Source organism: Triticum dicoccoides, chromosome 5B (genome assembly GCF_002162155.2).
Source record: "Triticum dicoccoides isolate Atlit2015 ecotype Zavitan chromosome 5B, WEW_v2.0, whole genome shotgun sequence".
In the NCBI taxonomy this organism is placed as follows: Eukaryota; Viridiplantae; Streptophyta; class Magnoliopsida; order Poales; family Poaceae; genus Triticum; species Triticum dicoccoides.
Window position 1 is genome coordinate 411,395,395 of NC_041389.1, and position 22,007 is coordinate 411,417,401.

The window sequence follows — 22,007 nt, forward strand, 5'->3', positions numbered from 1 at the left end:
ATATATACAGTAAAATAACTGCAGCATCGTGAATAAGAAAAAACCTAGACTATACAATAAAGAAATTACGGCATATTACATCCACTGGGCATCAAAGTTCGCCACTATGATAATAAAGCACAAGCAGACAGCAGATTACATACACTGGGCATCAAAGATCGCCACTAGTGCAAATAAACACGCCGACAAAATAATATACAAAACCGACAACACTTCAATAGAGTTCAAGAAAGGTTAGCCCTGCTGGGGAGCTCCAGCGCAAGCACCTGAGCAAGATGATGAGACTGCGCTTGTTCAACACTTATATCTTCCTCACTCTAAAAGATAAACAAGCAGACAAATGACAGGTTTTGCACATAAAAGTATCAGTGCTGACAATTCATCACATTTCTTACTGATGAATAAAGTGACACAGTTTAAAATTGCATTAACACAATATGGTATTGTTCAGGTCAAGACATGGCAGGAAATGTCATTGTGAAGGAGTTGGCAGCTTCATGACACCACTGGATTACAGATCAAGAACTCATAAGTATCAATGGTTAATGTGCTGTCAATTTATCCCATTTCATATTGGCAAATAAAGAGACGGTTTAAATAATAGTAGAATGATATGACATTGTTCATAGTTAAGACATTGCAGAATATGGCATTGTGCTGTAGTGGGTAGGTTCACCACACCACTGGATTATGGATGAAGAACAGAAGCATACATGCAGTGCAAACGAAGATCACTTGCTCTGTATAGTTTAATTTACATGGTATGAAGAAGGAACTTGGTTGTACAACTGAAAACTTAAATTGAGAAGGACAAACTTTTGTTTATGAACTACATAATAAACTTTAAACATGCAATTTGATGCAAACACCAAAAATAAACAGTTGTTGCAGTCATTCCTAACCAAATATATACAACAAAGTTTGAAGGCTTGAGAAGGACAAACTTACATTATTGGTGAAGACAGGCTCTATAAAGCCCTTGTCCATGCTGATGGGGGGGGGGGCAACTCAAGAAGTTTACCACAAAATCTTCTTCATAAGCATTGCCTTTATTCTACATTTTGTTAAGAGTAAATATAGATGTGATAATATACGAAAAAATGGAGAATATTTAAGATAAGATGAAGAGTGATGCTACAAAACCAAGTAGCTATAAATGTAAGTGCAGCGATACAGGCAAAAGGTACATCCAAGAGCAATGCACATCTAAACTTCTTCAGTACCAACCTTATGGTAAGAGTAAATATAGATCTGATGTGTAGAAAATGGAGGGCAAAGGAAAATAAGCTGCAGAGTGATGGTACATGAACAACTACCTGTCATTATAAGTACACTGATAAAGGACAGCATATACTTACAAGAACAATGTAGAGCTAAAAACATTGGCATTGGATATATTCTACACTAATGTAACCATTCATATAGATCAGATAATTTGGAGCGAACAATTGATAAGCAAGCTATCATGCATACTGCTGTCACATAATGAACCAGGTATGTAAGAAAGTACAGTGATAGAGGACACTAGGTACTAACAAGAGCAAAGCATCAGGCAGCATATTTGCGATATCCTGTTGTTCTTTTCAAACCAGAATTCTTCTTCGAGCAGATTTCCTGCAAAAAAGATCCGTAAGGCACATGCGGAAAAGTAGAAGTTCAAATTGTTATGTGATTTCATAGACAGTACCTCATCCTAGGAATGAGACCAGTGCATAACAAGGTTTTTCCATTCAAGTTCTTCTAAATTTAGCATAGGAGACTTCATCGGAAATTCGTTTATAAACTTGCCATCAAAGTGTGATTTCCTCAGGTAACACCGATACTGCTGCAATGCTTCCTTGAAAAGCACAAGCAAGCTTTGCTCATCATGACTATCCAGATTGACCCTCGCCTAGTTACAACATTGTAATGTAAATCATTGATGTGTTCAATCAGCAGAAAATAGGAAAATAATAACCATGAATAATAGCACTTACACGTAAGTTGGACAGGAAGATGTGAAAATGGTGTTTGTCTTCACTATAATCTTCCCATGATGGGAATATATGCACGTAGTCCCTAACAATATTGCAATCATTGTCTTTTAAACTAGGAATAAATGGAATGGGGTTCCAATCTGCAGGAATTGGTCGTCTCTACAGTTGGGATAGGTCTTCAGCCGGTGGACTTGCTGTACTTTTTGCTGGAGTGGGATTTTTCTATGGTACGGCTGGTGCTATGGCAAATGAAATTGGTATACCTTTTGCTGGAGTGCAGGTCCTGTGTGGTGGGGCTAGTGGTGTGGCCAGTGAAGTATGGGTATAGTTTGCTGGAGTCGGTCCTATGTTTTCTGTCACTGGTTGTACAACCAATATAAGTGGGGTGCTGTCTGATTTCTCCGGCACCACCACGTTTTTCAAGGACTTTGCTGGTGCTCCTTCAGGTTCGGCAATCACCCTCTTCCTTTTTGATGTCTGATGCACAAGAACTTCATTTGAGTGAAAAAACATGGTATGATGACAGATGTAATATGTATTGATAATGGATGGGCATGGCATCTCGACATATATGACGAGTAAACTAAGCAGATGGCGGTGCAACAAAGTAGAAGAAATGCAAGATAACATATGCAAGATACCCACAATCAATAAAACCTTGCCAAATTAGAACAAGCACCTTGATGAGTGAACAGGACAGGCCATCTGCCTTTGACTCCTCGAGGTTAGAATAGTCATTAGGATCATATTCTGAACAAGAATCAACCGGTGGGGAGTGTATGAGTTTCATTGCATCCAGAATGGCACTCAATGCCTTGGTGCCAATTTTGTAAGTCATTGTAGTGTTTAGCTTCAAGAGTGCACTGCTGCTAGTGAGACACAAAGCAGCTACATAGATCATAGTGTAGATATAACAGGGAAAACCGTAAGCATCAGAGTAAAATCAGCAAAGTGGAACTTGCTGGAATATATGTGCTAGTACTGTCGGTATGGCTAGAAAGGCTTCGGATACCAGTTCTCTTCAACTGAAGGTGCGGTACTATTAATATCAGTGTAACTCTCAAAGGCGACACAGCTCCCCGCATTTCCTTGCTATTCTTATAGGATTCAAGTGGGCAGGTCACTACAAATCCTATTCCTATGTTTAAAAAATCCTACGAATCAAAGAGGCTCAAAGTGTCCATCACAACCGACCTTATAGACCTCTACACTGCAAATGTCCCTGCTCATCTTCAGTACAAGGATCATACTATGGATCACATACAAATGTATCCAGATACATTTTATAGTGTAGATTCACTCATTTTGCTGCATATGTAGTCCATGGTGGAATCTATACAAAGACTTGTATTTAGGAACAAAGAGAGTACATATTAAAGAAGAACGGAAGAGGAACATGGTAAAGTAGAGCAAGCAGATTTTGGATAATAAAATGTTGGTTGCGCAGTTCCCACACATGATGAACTAGAGCGCATTAAGAATGCAACTCCCAGCTATCTCTCGACCATTTCAGGCGGTTGGATGAAGATCCTATGTCTCCTAACCCTTCTTCTTCCTCGTCTCTGATTCTTCCCATACAGAACACCGCACGGGCCGCCGGCCGGACCATCGGCCCCCACCGCTTGTGTTCCTCCGCCATCCCCACCCCCACCCCGCCCCAACCCCCACCCGTGTCAAGTTTTCTTCGTTCAGCGAGGCCCCACAACCACCCGAGCCCCTTCGTTCGCACCAGCGAACTCCGGCGAGCTCAGAACAATCGACTGACCCAAATTTGAAATTTAGTCTACTGTGATTTAACTAGTGTGGAATATAAAAGGGGAAAACCATAAGCGTTGGGAGTATAGTGTTGAGCGTGCCATGGCAGATCTGAAGGTGCAAACAGGACAAAGGCAACTTCGCAACCAATACAAGAAATCATAGTAAAGCAGTGGCGATCTATTTTCTTGCAGCGATAAATAAGTTGAGCAGATACTAAAGAGTATGACCACTGGTGTGGCGCCGTGTACGCATATGCTGAGAATTTGACGGTGCTGTGGTAGCGATGGCTGTTGGCGGCGCGGAACCGGATCTAGAAGGGTAGATAGTGGCGATGGGGCGCGGTGGACGAGACGGTCGTAGGAGCGGCCCTGACAAGGTGGACGACGGCGGGGATGAAGCGAGAGTAAGGGATGCAAGGATCCCGGTCCAAAGCTATGGATGAGAGAGGTCGATCTCTTGTAATGGACGGCGGTGTCGGGGTATCAGCTCCGACATGGTGGAGGAGGATGACGGTGGATGGGGTGGCAGATGGCGGAGGATGGAGGAAGGTGGGGTGGAGAGGGTGTTTTGGCGCCCACGGAGTACGAATGGGGAAAAGGGAGGTAGAGAGGAAGGGGGAACCATGTATTCAAGGAGCGCTTGTCTCAAATGCGAGGAAATTTACAAACTTAGCCCCGGTGACAAATTTCTACTTACATCATAGCAATATCAGTCGGTTGGGGATAGGACGGTAATCTCGCATACACCGAATATTTGCTAACGAGAGTTTGTTTTTGGCGCCCACCGTGTATGAATATGGATCGGGGAGGGAGTCGATTTCGGCCGAGGACACGCTGTGTTTTGGCACCCACGGTGTATGCATCCGGGTAAGAGGCGGTTACGTCACGTTTGGGTGAAATTACAAACCTACTCCTATCGAAACCTATAGAAATCCAGCAGATAGGCTTTGCGTGGCAGGGATAGGCATTAGTAATTTCCATCTCGCAGATTTTGGTTTCGGGCGGTTACTGCGACTTTCCCCGCTTCGTTCAAATTGTGCAGAGTGCACGTTTACAGTGCCAACTCAATTCGAATCCCGTTTGTATTCTATTTTTTTGGGCGGGATCCATTTTCAATTGGAATTACATTCTATATACATCATTTTTATATATACTTTCAAAAGCACAACAAAGAATTCTGCTCCTTTATATGTATAATATGATTTACAACAATCTCAAAATCTTAAGGTTGAATTCGAAAAAAATTAACCAAATTATGTTCTACTAAAATGTATGGATTAGTAATATCTACATATTAAATAACATAGATGTGCGTGAATTCATATGAGTATGCATGTTTGAGAGATCAATTTTGGTTCGAGTATGGATTACATGTATTATCATCTCGAATTCAAATATTTGAATCTCTTTTTGGTTCACTCCTTTCACGCCCATCTCTCTCGCATGCATGCTCCTTCAGGTAGCTATCACTCTCTTTTCTCCAGCTCACCCGCACGCTCACTTCATGTTTCTCCTATCCTCGCAAACATGGTCTCTCAACATCTCCCATGAGAAGTGTCACACTCTCCCTATCATTATACATTACACGGTTTTCATTATCTCTCACATCTCTACTGTTCTCTGGTATCACTTGGTACCTAAGCTTTCTTTTTCACTGCCACACACACAGTCTCCACTCATCTTTCACTTTGTCTTTCTCTCTATGGGATTCTCTCACACACCCTATATGTCTCTACATATGACTCATACCACTAAAATTACTCTCTCTCTCTCTCTCTCTCTCTCTCCTGTAGACACCACATTTGTCGCGGTCTCCTTTTCGTCTCCATCCTAGACTGACATTATTCATTTGTTTACCGATCAAACAACCCCGAGTACCGTCTCCTCTCTCTCACACACAGACACACACACACACACACAACTCCTGCTTCCACTCCCCTTCCTGACTACCGTCTCTCTCTCACACACACACACAGAGAACTCTCGCTTTCGCATCCCGACTCATATTTCTCTCACAAACATTTATCGACTAGCTAGCCTCTAGATAGGTTTATACACCCGCACACTCGTGCTTCCACTATCGCATACATGTCTCTCTCCCGCTCCTTGTATCTATGTAGATTTTTCTCCCCTTCTTGAGACATGCCCTCTCGATCGTGCACACACACACTATCGCCTCATTTTAAGCTGATACCTATCGCACACACACTCTGCGTGTCTTTGTCACACATGCACCTCGTCCTCCTCCACTCTCCCTCTCTCTCACACTGTCACACACACATTGCCTTTTTGCAACAACTAGCAAGATGCCCATGCGTTGCACGGAACATCAAGATGCATTTGTATGAGTAGTTTATCTTGTGGGGGAAAAGGATGAACGATGGAAGGCCTTATTTGCAAATGTGGAGAGGGGTGTGGGTATCTTTTTTGCAAAATTGCCATAGTTTCCTTCCTATCCGTCAGATATAGATCGGACGGCCTATATTGCAGGATGGCAGGCACACGATCATCACCGACAATGCTTTTTATAAGAGTAGGGATAAAAAATCGAGTTGGTGATGATGGTGGGACTGCCATCCTATAATGTAGGCTATTCGATTTATATCTGACGGATAGGAAGGAAAATATGGCAATTACCCGCACTCTTCACCACATTTGCAGAGAAGGCCTTCCCTCGTTCATCCTTTTCTCCCACAAGATCTTGATGTTCCGTGCAACGCACGGGCATCTTGCTAGTAAGAGTAGAAATTAGACATATACCACTTCTCGAATCTTGAAACCAACAACATTCCTCCCTTATCTCATCAAAACCGCCAAAGGAATATATTTTGAGTGAAACATAACATATTTTTAGTGATATACGTATTTCAAAACTAGACTTTTTTCTATCAAATCAGTGAATATGTATTAATCTACTTTGATCGTGTGGCAACGCATTGGCAGATTGCTAGTAGTTATTATAATTGTTTGGACACCAGACAAACGGTGGAGTACATATACAAAGAGAAGAGGCGCATGCACGTAGTCGGCCTCTCGCTGTCTCGCACACATGAGTGTTATGTAAAGGAGACGTTAACAAATAAACCCTAAAACCCTAGGTGCACGATTGCTGCATTCGCGGGTACCGGGTACATGGTGGAGCACCTTTGTAGGAATAGTCAGCTCGTGTGATAATTTGATCCGTAGGAGTAGATGGTCGGGACCACAGGTGAACGACTTGGAGCGCGGTGGCTCGCTAGTTGCCACAGATAGAGTAGCCACATTTAAAATATCGTTTTTTAGTGGGGTTAAGAGTTCCAATTTTCAATGGCGCGTTATAAGTAGTAAGTAGTTTTTAGAACGATTGGTATGGAGCGAAAACGGAATTCATGGTACTACGTACCTCCTTGGCGTATGGTTGTATGGGTTTATGTTGCGAGATGTTGAACCTGGTAGTTCTAGGGCAAATACTATGGTTTAGGTTTAGATGCTGGTTTTCACTAATGAAAATCGGAAGGGGAAACCCTTCTTTGTTTAAAAAAAACTACTACCTCCATTCTGGTTTACTAGTCCCCATCGTACTTTGGGTCAAAGTTTGTCCATGAATTTTACTTGTAAAATGTGAATGGAAAACGAGATTTTTTTATACCCAAACAAAAAAGGACTGGAGGGAGTGATTGCTCTGACACGGACGCGACCTCTCATAGCGCAGGCGTTGAACCGGCGCGTGTGTCGGCAACACGTCCTTCCGCGAGCCGGCAGGCATTTTAGAACACAAAAATGACTAAAATGTAATTAATTTACGCATGGTCTTGACTTGTTGTGCTCGCACTGGTAGCAGGAACTAGTAGAGGTTTTTCTTTATTTATAACTCTCCTCACATTTTTTGGCTTTGAAGTGAATCATGGTTGTGGACATTATGTATGAATGTGCAGATATCTATGAACATGAGTTTGATGTGGAAGTTGAACTTGGAATGTCGGGCTTGCACGTGAACTATACCATGTCCAATGCTTCGTCTGTTATTGTTTGGAAAGTAATTGATGTCATTACATGACCTGAAAAAACATTTTGTGCCACATCAGTAGATGCACGGACATCACAACAGGCATGCTGACTGGATAAACATTTGAACCTACCTATTATGAAGGAAATTTTGTATTGACAACAGTTTTAGATAGCAAGAGACGCCTAGCCTGCTCTGCCTCTGCTAGCTCATTTATGGATTCTTCCATCTCTTCTTTGGCTTGGGTGAAGAGAGCATCTGATTGCTCTTTTCGCTTCTTCAGGAACTCAGCTACATTCTCAAGGGCTGCTGCATGCTTTCTTTCAGCCTTCACTAATGCCACGAGGACACGAACAGCTGATGACTCCACCTGGCTTGTGTGTAATCCAGCATCATCTGGGAATTTGCACCTTGTGTCTAATCCATCATCATTAGGGAACTGGCACCTTGTGTGTAATCCAGCCTCATTTTGGAAACATGATCTCGAGGTTGACCATACTTCCCTCCTCGCAGGAACTGCATCCTAACATGAAGTTACTTCTTTTTAGATCAATACTCAGAGCAACCTAGATCCATTTAATATAAGCCAGATAAACAGAACTCGGAGAAGTGAATTCAAAAGGAAAAATATATATAAAAATAGACTACAAGGTGAGAACACCCACTTCCTACATCAAGCTAAAAACGAAAGCATTAGGACGATTAAGACTCTTCTTATTACACATCGAAGAACACCACACTTAAGAGAAACAGAAACTACAACATATACACATCGAAGAACACGAGGCTAAACGGAAGTAATTGAAAGGGTGTTACTTACCAAAGCTCGTTTTACAGGTTCGGTGCAGCTCCTCTTTAACTTGCCATGCTCCTTGAAGATGTCCCAAATATCCCGTGTTTGGTCTTCATTGCTCCTCTTCATGTTCGCACTTGTGGTTTTAAAATCTCAACATGGCAAGAAAAATATACTACTAGTAATACTCGCGCATCTTGTGGGCAACATTAAAGCACTCGTCTACCATGTTAGAGCATCTCCAACAGAATTGCAATGCGCGGCGCTTTAAAAAAGCATTTACAGTTCTGAGAACGAGAAGTAGAGAGTAGAGAGTAGAGAATAGTTCTCAGCATAGATAGATAAAAAAAGATAATTCAACTACGCCTCTTCGTCTGACTCCTCCTCGGTGATGTCCTCCTCCGATGATTGACTATAGGCGTGAAGATACCGATCATCGTCGGATTCCCAGTGTGACGCTGCTCCTAGCCTCATGTTGAATTGAGCGTCCGCTTTTCGCCTACGCTTGTCCTCGCGATAGGCGGCTCGCTCCGCCCTCCTCTTATCTCTCTCCGCCCTCCTTTGTGCGTAGAACTCGCGCTCGTTGATGATGTCCTGCGGGAAGTGTTGGCGCCACAACGCCATGGCTTCCTCGTCCATCTCGGTGATGCCGAGATGGTGCTCCCTCTTTTGGTTGTCGCGATGATCCTCGTCGGTGCTAAGCCACAACAATGGCGCGAGCTCCTGCGCCCGCTCCCGCGTCGGCACATAGGGGAAGTTCAATGTTCTATGAGGCCATCGGAGGTGCCACGCCGCTGCATCGTACGTGCGGGCGGCCTGGTTGGCGGTGTCCAAATTGCCGAGGCCGAGGCGCATCCCACGGAACCGGATCTAGGCGGAGAAGCCGCCGGAGGGGCGCGCGTGGACGCCGCGATATCCCCAAGTTTCCCAGCGACACGGCGACATGGTGGCGTGGTGGCGGCGAGGCGAGAAAGAGCGGGGAGAGAGCGGTGGCGAGGCACAGAATGGGGAGAGAGCGGTGGCAAGGCACATAGCGGTGGGAGGGCGTTGGATTTTATAAAGCGCGTCGGACGCCGCGTGCCAAAACTAGCGCACGCCCGGCCGCTTTTTCCCGCGCCGGCGCGATCCTTTCCCGACGTCTCTACTATCTCTACTCTCTTCTCTACTGTTATATTTATTTTTATATTTAATATTTAATATTTATCTCTACTTCTCTACTGTCTACTTTTTTTCTCTATACTTTTTTTCTTGCAATATAGGCCGTCCGATTTATATCTGACAGATAGGAAGGAAACAAATGGGAATTTTGCAAAAAGTTACCCATACCCCTCTCCAGATTTGCAAATAAGGCCTTCCCTCGTTCATTCCTTTTCTCCCACAAGATTAAATACAAATGCACTTTGATGTGTGCAACTCATGGGCATCTTGCTAGTTCTAAAAAACTTTCCATCATTTGCCACACTACTGGTTGCAGATGAAAAACCTACCCAAGCACAACGTGATACAGGAGCGACACACAATTACAAGCTGATATTCTGTTGGACAATGGAGGCTATAACCAATTACTTTTACGGGAACAATAGCACCCAGGAAATTTGAAGGGTAGGTATGAACAAAATTGGAACTGCACATGTACTGCTAGGTGATTCAATACACACATTACCAATCGAGGAGGAGAACGATGGTCGCGGCGGCCTTTGTGAGTCAAGGTCGGCAACGGGAGTCAGTTCATTGTCCACGACGGTGGTACTTCTGCGCTTGGCATCGGCTTCCAGGAAGCAGATCCGAGACCGTGGAAGACGATGCCGGGGAACGAGGTCATCGATGAGGCAGATGCGCTGTGGTGGACGAGTGCGCCGATGTAAAGGGGAGGAGCACGAAGGATGCGGTGCCGTGGAGAAGTCTATTTTGCGGTGGGGATAGAAAATGGGGAGTATTCAGGTGTACTACTTTAGGTGCCGGGGTGGGGTTGGCTGGGTAGGTTGAACCTGAAGTTACGAAAACAGCCCCCTACCAAGCGTCATCCGTAGGCCTGTTCCGAAGTCTATGATGGTAACTTCCCAATGCTCGAATCTCACTCGCGGGAGATTTTCCCGCCGACCTCAAAATTTTGTGACACTGGACTCCCCGTGTGTCGTGTTGAGTGATTCGGCTAAGCAACTAGCGAGTAGTAGTAGTAAACTCTGCATATTAGGTTTGACCGAAGTCAAACTTCCTAAAGTTTGACCAAGTTTATAGAAAAATATAAACATTTACCATAACAAATTTGTATGATGTGAAAGTACATTTAATAATGAATCTAATGGTATTTATTTGTTATTGTATATGTTAATATTTTTTGTTATAAGCTTTCTGAGAGTTTACAAAACTTGACTTTGACCAATGCTAATACGCGGACTTAAATAAAAACGGAGGGAGTACACATTTGCCTTCTTAGTTTGTAGTGAACTAATCATTTGTTGAAATTGTGAAATAAATATATTAGGCTATTGACTTCGAATGTAATGGTCTATACAATTCAATAGTTACAATCATTGTCGAATCCCAAGATGTATACAAGGTCTATAGTACTTCAAAACATGCTCAAACTCACATAATCCCAGTCAAATGAGAATCTAAATGCATTTCATAGTTATTACTTTGTAGGATGCAACAAAACCAACCATAACTCTACATCAGCCATTATAGAAGCAACATTTTGACATATCCTGATGTGTGAATGAAACGTGTAGAGAGAGCTTTTGAAGATGGAGCAGATAGGGCGGGAAATATTGTATGTATGTGGACGAGAGAGTAGAAGACAAACCTAACGAGACAGAGAGAAGAGAGATAGAGAGAGAGAGAAAGAGAGAGGAAGAAGTTAGGTCTGTGAGAAAGATGGAGACATGTAATATACGTGAGATGCGTGTGCACCCGGATTCTGTATACGTGGAAGGAGCAGAGACAACATGTTTGATGAGAGAGATGGAAAAACATGGACGAGAGGGGAAGGATCTCGTGGGTTGAGGGATTGACAATTTTGTGCGGGGGAGGGAGGGATTGGTAATTTTGTGCGAGAGAGAGAGAGAGGGGGTGGGGGAGGAGTCAGTCAGCCGTCATCACATCACCCTGCTTCCAAATGGCCCCGCATTCTCTAGCGCGGTGTGGTCGCCGTCTTCGATCTTCTCGATGCCCACTTTGAAGATTGAGGTGTTGTGCATGTTGCGGTGCAAAGAAGCACAAGCGAGAGTGGTCGCCGTATAACCTTGGATGGGGATGAATTGTGTGCTCGAGGGAGGGTGTGTGTGTGTGTTGTGCTGTGTGTGTGTGTGTGTGTCAGATATTGAGAGAAAACAAACCTAAGTAGAGAAATGGGTATTCACGAAGAGATTGTGCGGGCCTTGAGGTGGGCAGGGGCTGGGTGAGGGTGTCAAAATGTGCGCGTTGATGCATGTGTTGCATGCGATCGTGCGAGGGACAGACGAATCGAGAGAGATGGTTGTTGTGTTACGGATGCTCCTCTCTCTCTGTCTCTGTCTCTGTCTCTCTCTCTCTCACACACACACACACAAGTAAACTAGATGACCGTTGTGTCATGTATACACAATGTATAGGCATATGTCTATGTCTCACTCATGCATGATCATTCGCACATTCACACCTCTCTATGTCTGTATCACACGCACACCGTCTCCACATTGCCCTTCCGCCACAACACACATATGGACACATACACATGTTCTCTCTCAGTCACACACACAAAATCAGTATTAAAAAAAACTAGGGCGCACCTAAAATGTCCAAATCCAAATAAACACGAACTGGAGCTAAATTCAAATATATGGAAATATTACAACGTCAAGAACTTTCCCAGGAAAAAAAGTTGAGTAGTATTCGAGGATTGTTTTCACACACACAAAAAGGTTCGGTGGATGTCCTTCGAGCGCGACACGGTGACACACTGTTTGATCGACCGCGCGGCCGCGGTTCACGCGCTTGCACATGATTCCGTATCGTGGCTGTGGTACTAACTAATAAAAGTGTTGCCTAAGTTTAATGTTTATGTGTACTAGTATGGTTTTCTTTTAAGTTTGACCAACCTTATATAAAACTAAAGTAAGCTCCCACACACGCACTCATCAATATGCCGCCGCTGCCGTTGCGCATGCCAGCACCCGCCTGCTCCGGCCAACGATTTCTCGCCCATCACCGCCGTGTCGCCGCCATCCCTGTGCCATGAAGCCGAAGGCTCGCCTGCTCACGTCGTCTGCAATCCCTCCTCGCGATGCCGCCGCGCTGCCAAGCACGTGAGCAGTTGGTGGAGCCGCGTCTATGCACGCAGCGTATGAAGAGGAGGAAGAGCGCGTGATCCAGCACGCCGGTGAGGAGGAACTAGCGTGTCATTGTCCTCTCCGCCCGCACGGAGGAGGCGTGCATGGTGGCTGTCGAGGCGGAAGCCGATTGCATGCGCATCGAGCCCGCAATCCGGGTGTGGACGCGGAATCTACCTTCGAGGCCTTGAATGCCACGTGGATCCTACAATCTCAAGGAGCAATTTGGGTCAGTCGACTCTTGTGAGCCATTTGATGCAACATGGATGGCTAGAAGGGCTTCTTCCACCTCTTCTGCCGTCTTGTTCCTTCGCTCTATCGAACTTGTTTCACAAATTGACTGACCCAAATTATACTACTCGTGCGAACGTATTAAGTACAGTAGGAACACGAAGATACGAGCAGTAGTACCAACTGCAAGAAGAACAGTAGTAAGACATAGTACTAGTACTACTGTACGTACTAAAGAGTTCAAATAACGAGAAAGAACATAAACATAGTTCTGCTGGGGCCTCAGCACAACACACCCTTGAAAATAAACTAAGCAACTAGTCCGCTTGACACTGCAGTAGAACCAGCATGAGCGACGGCATTGCCACCTACTCGGAGTCTGAGTCCACGTCCTCGACTTCATCCTCGTCCCTCTTCCTCTTCCTCTTTGCCGACGCTTCTTTGCTTGAACCGGACATCGGGCTCTGCTTCTCCATCCAACCCTTGTAGATATTTAAACAAAGGTAGGTATCCATTGCTGCGTATAGGATGTGATCTTCATCTAATGTCTTATACTCCCATGCACGATGAAACTCGTGAAGAGGTTTCTTTAGTTTAGCGTACGAAGGATCAATCATGGCTGCTGCCAGGGTCAACATTGAAGGTTGAGAGGAGGACACTAGGCTTGCCTTCTGGAGATCGAAGGGCTGGCCTACAACGAGACCTATCCGACGCAGGACATCCCTATCATTCTTAAAGACTATAGTAACGAATTTCACTCTTTTGTCCTTAAGGAAGTTCTTAAAATCCTGGCACTCAACGTCGGCATGGCATATGTGGTAGACCAAGCAAACGTTATGTACGCAAACCTGGATGACGGCGGGCTTCTTCGTCTCTTCGTCCTTTAGATCCTTCTCTCGTCCCAGGACTGTGGTGTACTCAACATCTAGCCCAGCGACCTACTCATCTGTTGAACTGTCGAACATGCGTAGGAAGCGAGCAAGCCATTCTTTCACCGTTGCGGATCCACATGTGTAGATGACAATGAACTGATTGTCGGTGATGGCTCTAACCTGGTACTCAGCGGCGACCATGGAGATTTGGGAGGCCATGGATTTTGGAGGAGGGTTAGGAGAAGTTGAACTGTTGTACCCCGCAAAAAAATAGGGAGTGAACTAATGTGAAAGGACGGGACGACTGGGAGCGAACTGTTGTAAGGTAGAAGACGGGGATGAGTAGGGTGTGCGAACGACGTGGGGTTGCTGGCTTGCCCGGTGGATAAATGGCTGCAAGACCCGAAAGAGTTCTTGAGAACTATGCGGGACCCACTAGATGTCATGTCTACTAGACCCATATCGTAGGCCTAACGGTATAGCTTCTGCCTGTTCACACGCCATGCCGGCGCGTGGATGTAACTTCACTTAATTCTGTCAACCGTCGCGCCTCCCAGGACCTTCGCCTCCCTCGCGCGGTCGCGCCCGGTGCGTTTGGTTGCATTCTCGTCTCAGTATAGTTGTTCCCTATTCATGCATGCTCAACTCAACACCCCTCTTCATGCATGCTCTCTTCATGCATGCTTCTAGTGTAATTGTAGTAAGCTAGTGTGGACTCATGCACCCTCCATACACTCTACCAAACACCCAAAAGTGGGTCGAGAAGGGAACTCTTGGGCTCATGCACCCTTCATACACCCTACCAAACACACACAGACCGGCTATAAATGAGCAATTTTTTTGCCTACTCCGCATGCATGATACTCCCTCTGGTCCTTTTTACTCCCGTCAACCGTTTGCAAAGTGTTTGACCAAATTTATACTAAAAATATCAATATCTACAATACTGATTATAATAAGTATAAGAACTACGTTTTATAATGAGTGTAAAAATATTGATTTGACATTGTGAATGTTGATACATTTTTCTATAAGTCTGGTGAAAGTAGAGGTTCATTGACTTCAAACAAAACTTAAATGCACAATGCAGACTAGTTCCTCCGTCTAGGTGCGTGCCATGTCCTATCTTGTCATCACAACAAGGTTAGCTATTAGAGTACCACTACCTCCCTTCTAGTTTAAAGGGCTCGATTCAAAAATTTCACCTACTCTTAGCAAGATAGTAGAGGCGGTGGAATAGTTTTTGAAGTCTACAAAAGTACTCAACTAATGCTGTCGTTCTTCACAAAAAATGTGTTTACCAATGTAGTTACTCTAGCCCCCCATCTCTTCTTTAATTCTTTGCCACATCAACATGTTTGCTATTCTCGTGTGCATGATACCAGCTAGGATACCACCATTATGGCCAGCCTTAATCATCGCATGCAATAATTTAGTGCACCTTGAAATATGAACATGTGTGGGGTGTGTATGTTTTTAATGATTTGAGACTATACCTAGCCCGGCATGCAAGATGACTTATTATGCACCGTTCCCCATACCTTCAGGAAGCCCGCTCGTCTCCAAATGTTTTCCTCTCCATATGTGGAAACAATATGCCTACCAAACTCTCCTTCTCCCTCCGGCGGTCCAACCACTCCACCCCGTGTGAAAAAATCTGCATTGCATGACTCTCGTCCCCCCGCGCTCGTCCAATCCGTTGTGACCAGCAATATTTCCACCCCTTCGCTCCCCCATAATTTACTCCAACAAATATGCCCACGTAGTTGTTACTTAACTGCAGGTGCATTGGGTCACTGACATATGGGCCCAACAGGGGTCTAGACCACATGCCAGTGACGCAACTGGACCTACAGTTAAGTCAGTGCAGCTCAGTCCATATCTTACGTAGGTGTGCCATTGCACGCTATAAATACAGCGCCTCCCACGACATCGCTATCTCCTCCCCCTCCCTCTCAAGTCGACCACCATGGCATCGCCCCTCCTAAGCCCTAGGAGCCCCTCGCTGCACCGCGCGGATGGTCACGCGTCACCATTCCGTTCCTCGCCGCCACTACTCAAGGAGGACGCGTCGTGTTCCACTCCTCGCCGCTACGCGACGCGTCTCCATTCCTTTCCTCGCCGCCACTAGTCGGGGAGGACGCGTCGGCATTCCGCTCCTCGTTGCGACGCGACGCATCGCTGTTTCGTTCCTCGCCGCCACTAGTCGAGGAGGACGCGTCGGTGTTCCGCTCCTCGCCGCGACACGTCGAGGTGGATGCGTCGGTGTTCCCAATCTCGCCAGCACCCGCTACGAGGAGAACGTCGCACGCCCACCGAGCCCCCCCAGACTTGAGAAGCTTTGGAAAGAAATGGATGTCGCCTTGTGGGAGGCTTTGCCTCCAGCAGAGCGCGCCAAAATAGAGGCGGAGAAGAAGGCCGAGGAAGAGAAGCGCACCATGGAACAAGCTGCCTGGGAGGCCTATGTCGCGTCCGAGAGAGTCAAGCAATTGTCTCTTTGGTAGAAGCCTCGTGCGAGGGCCGTGAGGGTGGCGGAGGACGCTCGTGGCGACGCCCTGAGTGCAGTCGGGCCCAAGCGCCTCATCTACTCTTGGCGGTACGTGGACCGGGTGCACGCTTCTAGCAAGGAGGAGTACCTGTTGGCGCCGGATCACCACACTGGTGAGATCGCGCTAGCCCGCTGGCAAGCCGCCAATTAGCACCTTGCAAGTTGCGAGGCTGAGGAAGAGACGTTGTGTCGGCGCGCTGGGAAACGGCCGCGCACCAGGGCAATCGTGGCGCGCCTTAAGCTCTCCTGCGAGCGCCATGGCTTTTAGGAGGAGTATAATTTTTGTTCCGTAAGGTGATCTCATTAGTTTTGGGACGCAAATGATAAATCCTGAACGTTCAGGAATTTTTAGCGTCCCTAATTAAGTATGTAAAAGGGAAAGTTTGGAAACCTTGTGTTTTCATACGCGTTTTGCAAGTACGTGCATATAGCACAAACTTTACTATATACTATCGCACTACACGTCTCTCTCGATATATAATTGCACGCTGTGCTACTCCCTCCATCCAGGCCAATAAGTCATCTTTGGTTGTGCACCGTGACCAAGAAGGAGGGAAGAGTTATACACCTAGACAGAGGAAGTACTACTATTACTTATGTACGTGCAAATGCACGTTTTGACATTACGATGCGGTTTTTGTAAAAGTAGAAAAACAACACTAGTCAAGCTTGTGAAACGATTCAATGCAAAACAAATGCAAAAATGCTCGTTTGATTGTTTACTTTTAGCTTCCTTCTCTGTGGTTATTTCTCTGTCGTACTTTGTACGGAGTATCTCACTGGTTGGAAACACATGCAAATTCCCAAACCGCTTCCTACACCCTGTATCGAATTTTTTGCCTAACCAGTTGTGTTGTGCAATTGAAATTCCAACTTGAGTACTACTACTAGTAGGAGTACCAGGGGCCAGTTCTTTTAGGCTTCTAGATTAGTAATCCCATAACTACTACCTCTGTCCTGGTTTATTTGTCCCATTGTAATCTGTGTCAAATTTTGATCATAAATTTAACTAATAAAATGTTAGTGCATGTCACATGCACTAGTAACATTTTATCAGTTAACTCTTTGGTCAAAATTTAGCACAAATTACAATGGTGAGGAATAAACCAGCACAGAGTAGTAGTTTAGAAGCCCAAATAATTGAGTGAGGCGCCTTATTGTTACTCTCCACTATGACTAGTCTTATGGGAAAAGCTGGGGAAGCCGCAAAAAGAACTGGCCCTAGGAGTAGTACTCCCTCTGTCCATGTGCATAGGACGTATTAGAGGTTGCACTATGATTTAGGTGCAAGGAGATAGGCCAGCGATTTGTTTGAAAAGAATGGAACAAGCCTATCATTGTTTCTCAAAAATGCAACCAAGAAAGGCATTTAATCCATGATTATAGTTAAGACAGTTCACATGACCCCGTTTAAGGTTTCACACCCAATCCCCGCTACCCTTGTTGGCATGCAGAGGTTACACCCATGCCCAAGTCAACCTTTAAGCATGCAACTCTATGGATGGATGAATGATGCATATGTGGGAGGTGGAGAGAAGAGATTAACAGAGCTGCATGGGAGCCAAACCGAGGCACATTTAATTACATCACGCCTTATACATTTGGAAATTCTAATTTCTCTTAGATGCCCTATGCACCTGGATGGAGGGAGTATCTAGGGATCGAGTGTGCGAGATGAACCGGAGAAAGTAAATGCACAGAGATGAAATGCAAAAAAGACGGAGGGATGTGATGGTTGCTTGTCCGTTTATTTTACCAGGCCACTTATTACTGGGAGTGGTTGGGTTTTGTGATATGACAGCTTTACTGCCACGCCACGAGCGGGGTGAGAGGTGAGACTCCCATGCAGATAAGGCCTTGCCCCGTTCATCCTTATCTCCCACAACCTCGTGCTCCTCCCTAAGTCTCTATCTCTACTACTCTTCTTTGTTTTTTATAACAAATCGAATAGTACTGCGTCGTACGCTGCACGCCCGGCTGAACAGGCCTCCTCGCCTCCATCATCACCAACTGAGTCTTTTATAGGAGTAGGAGTAGAGAAAAAACTAAGTTGGTGATGATGGTGTGCCCTGCCATGCACGGGCATCTTGCTATTTTTTCATATAATTCCAAACACCACGTAGACACGGTCTTTGAGCACGGTTCGTAGTCGTTCCATGCTCGGGCATTGAAGTTTGTAACTATTTTAGATTAGAATATACTATTCCTCCGGTGCTAGTAGTAGAGCGGAGTCCTACTCTACTACTCTACTCAAGCAAGTTAGGGCATAGTACTGTAGTAGGTACTGTAGGGAGTACCAGTACTGTGATCACTCAAGCAAGTTGTCTGGCATCGATATGACCTTTAGCTGTTGGTATGTGTCTCGTAAGTCAAGCGGCGTGCTATAGTCATCATCACCTGTCCACTTCCCACAGCACATATTCGCTTCTCCATCTTTGTCCGCACATAATCTCGTCCAATCTTCCATCCCCGCTAAGGCGCCTCTGTGGCTGGAATTCGCTCCCCACAGAGGTAATCAAGCTCATTGTTTCGTGTGGGGACAATCTCAGTACCATGCCGCTCGCCGCGTTCTCATCGGGGCTGTACCGTTTACTCAAAGCCCTCAGGCCGGAGCATTTTAAGCCAGCTCCTTGCTTGCTGATGCCGCCTGATCTTCAGAAACGGCATGTCACGCAGCATAACAATCATAGGGTGGCGAGCATCAACCCCCTTGACTGTGATCCGATCCCCGTCAGCCTCAACTACATTAACGATATGTACTAGGTCGGCATGAACATGTCTTGGATGGTGCTCGTCGACGGTCGTGGCAGCTGGATGCTCGTGGAGGTCTACACCCGGTGGTTGATCCCCCTTCCTTCAATTAACACTACACTACTTTGGCACCGCGACCCAGAATACTCGGAATCTTACAATAGCCAACATGATACCAAGTTTGATTTGCTCAAGATTGTAATCTGCCAAGTGCCCACAAGATCTGTGAATTATAAAGACTTCAGGCTAATTGCGTTGTTCAACCGCGGTCTCGCTTATCTGATAGGTCACTGCGGTAAGTGGATAAATCTGTACGTCCATCGCAGGATCATACATCCTCCATGGTTCTTTGATGCCATTGAACACAAGGGCTTCATTTACGCTGTCGACTACTTCTATGGCTGGACGTATTGCTGGCCTACTCCAGTCATTGCTACAAACGGATGTTACAGTAGTATGTTACTGTCAACATTTACTGAAAAAATATCCATGCATAACATGTTGTTCTTAAGATTGACTAAATCAAGTGCCCTTTTTATTTGACTCGAACTTGATATGATGTTGTAGGCCGCCTGGTGTCCCTACCCTTCCTAATCCCAGAACCTTTCAAAGAAAAGCGGCATGGCAGTTGCAGGTGATTCCTGGCTCGATCAGACGACGACAAACGATTGATGATCGTTTGCACGTACCGGACGTGTTGTTTCGTGGAATACAATCACAGTCACTGCAAGGTCTTTGAGCAGGATCCCAACTTCTCTGGGCCTTCAGGAATTTTTGACTGGAGGCTGGTAAGTAGCCTTGGTACACGCTCTCTGTTTGTCAGACTGAATTATCTGATTACCCTGGAGATAATCGACGACAAGGATCATGATGGCAGCGTGGTTTTGTTCATCAGGAAAAACTGTGTGTATATAGCGTACCATGCGTCTCTGCATGCACCATACCCTGATATGTGCCACCACGCTCTGTAGCCCAAAGTAGGAGAGAGGGTCACAAGTATCAGACTTCGACCTGCTGGCTGGAGTTTCCCCCGTTAGGCACCCATCTGGTTCAAGCCGTCAGCCAATCTCCACAGCTTAATAAATAGTAACGTCTAACTCAGCCAGTTACTTAGATGCGTACACTTGGTGTAGTAGGATCTTTATTTAGTTTGATGCATACACTTTTTCTTGTTTGGTAGCCCTTTTGTAATGATGGCTGATGTTTGGTTTGGAAGAGAGAGCTGCGTCTTCACTCTTCTGGCCTGCTTACTGCTTCTGTTGCACCCCCAGCCCTGGTTGCTGCTGCTGCTGTTTTCAATGTACAATCAGTAGTATATTTCGTCTTTTTGTTGAATAAATGTGCTGTTAGAACGACAAACACAATGTTTTGGAAGTCGTTGCACGGTTCGATCCTTTAGTGCCTCATACCGTACGTAGTGCATACTATTTTTTGTACGGAACACATTTTCCACTTTTTGATAACATGTAGCCCACTGATGAAGGCCCAATAGAGAAGCCCATAATTAACTGGAAGGGAGGCTCTCACATGAATCTAGCCCGGGTACATGCTCATGGTCCCCTAAACATAAATAAGTAAATAAATAAATAAAGCTAAATGCTCATGCACCAGTTCTTTGGGAAAATAGGTAGCCCAGTATTTCTATTTGAAGAATACCCAAGCTAGGCCTATTTGTTTTCTCTGAATTACTGGGCTGCAAATCTTTCAAGACGAGGAGGGATGCATTCCGGCCTGGCCAAAGAGTATGGTCAATTCCTGTTACAAGTAATATCAAAAGGGGTTGAAAATTCCAGAAAAACTATAGCAAATGGGATATTAGTTTTTTTTGTTTTTGTTCTTCACTGATATCTTATACGTATTTCATTGGATTTAACATGACATAGTACTAATTTATTTTTAAATTTGTTTTAGTATGGCTATTAATTTTTGGATTAAGAATATTTCATTCCCCAGCAAAAATTTGTGAATTTTCAAAATTTACCACATATTTAGTTAATTTTTTGACCCTGGTACTGACCAGAAAATGGCCAACAATTCTAAAAATGGAAATCGGGCTGCAATACATTCCATATGAATTAGAAAATGTGTAAAAATTATAAAAATAATAGCAAATGGGCTGTGCACACCACAAATTTCGAGGCTGACTTGTTTACGCAAGGCTTTGTCAGTGAACACATGATTCTAGCAGCAGTGACTGTTTGATGTCCATCCAACGGCCGACGTGCTTCTTCAATCTCTGATCTTGGTGCTCCACCGGCCTAAACTAGCGTTGGCGGGACTGCCTGCTCCCTCCTCTTGTGGCCCATTGTGATGCCGCGCAGGCTTCCCCGGCCCACCCTACTCCCTCCGCTGGATTGGCCGCACGCAATCAACTGCCTCCTTATTACGCAAAAAAAATGATTCCTTCCACTGACATCTGGGGCGCACCGGTTGGGAGGCTGACATGTGGGCGTACTAAGTTGACGCGTACACAGGGCTTGTCAACTTAGTCAACAAACGATTCTAGCAGCAGTAACCGTTGGATTTGAATCGAACGATCCTGCTGCTTCTTCAATCGCTGCTCTTCTTGCACCAGCCGCCCAAACCAGCACCGGGGAGACTGTCTGCTCCTGCCTCCAGCGGCCGGCTGTGCTGCCGTTGAGGCCTCATCTCCCCTCCTACTCCCACCGCTAGCCAGCACCTGCGACGACGGCAGCCTCACACCGCAGCCGAACCAGTGAACCCTCGTACTCCTCTCCGCATGGGCATCCACTTCCACGTCTTCCCCGGCTCCGCGTCGTCCCC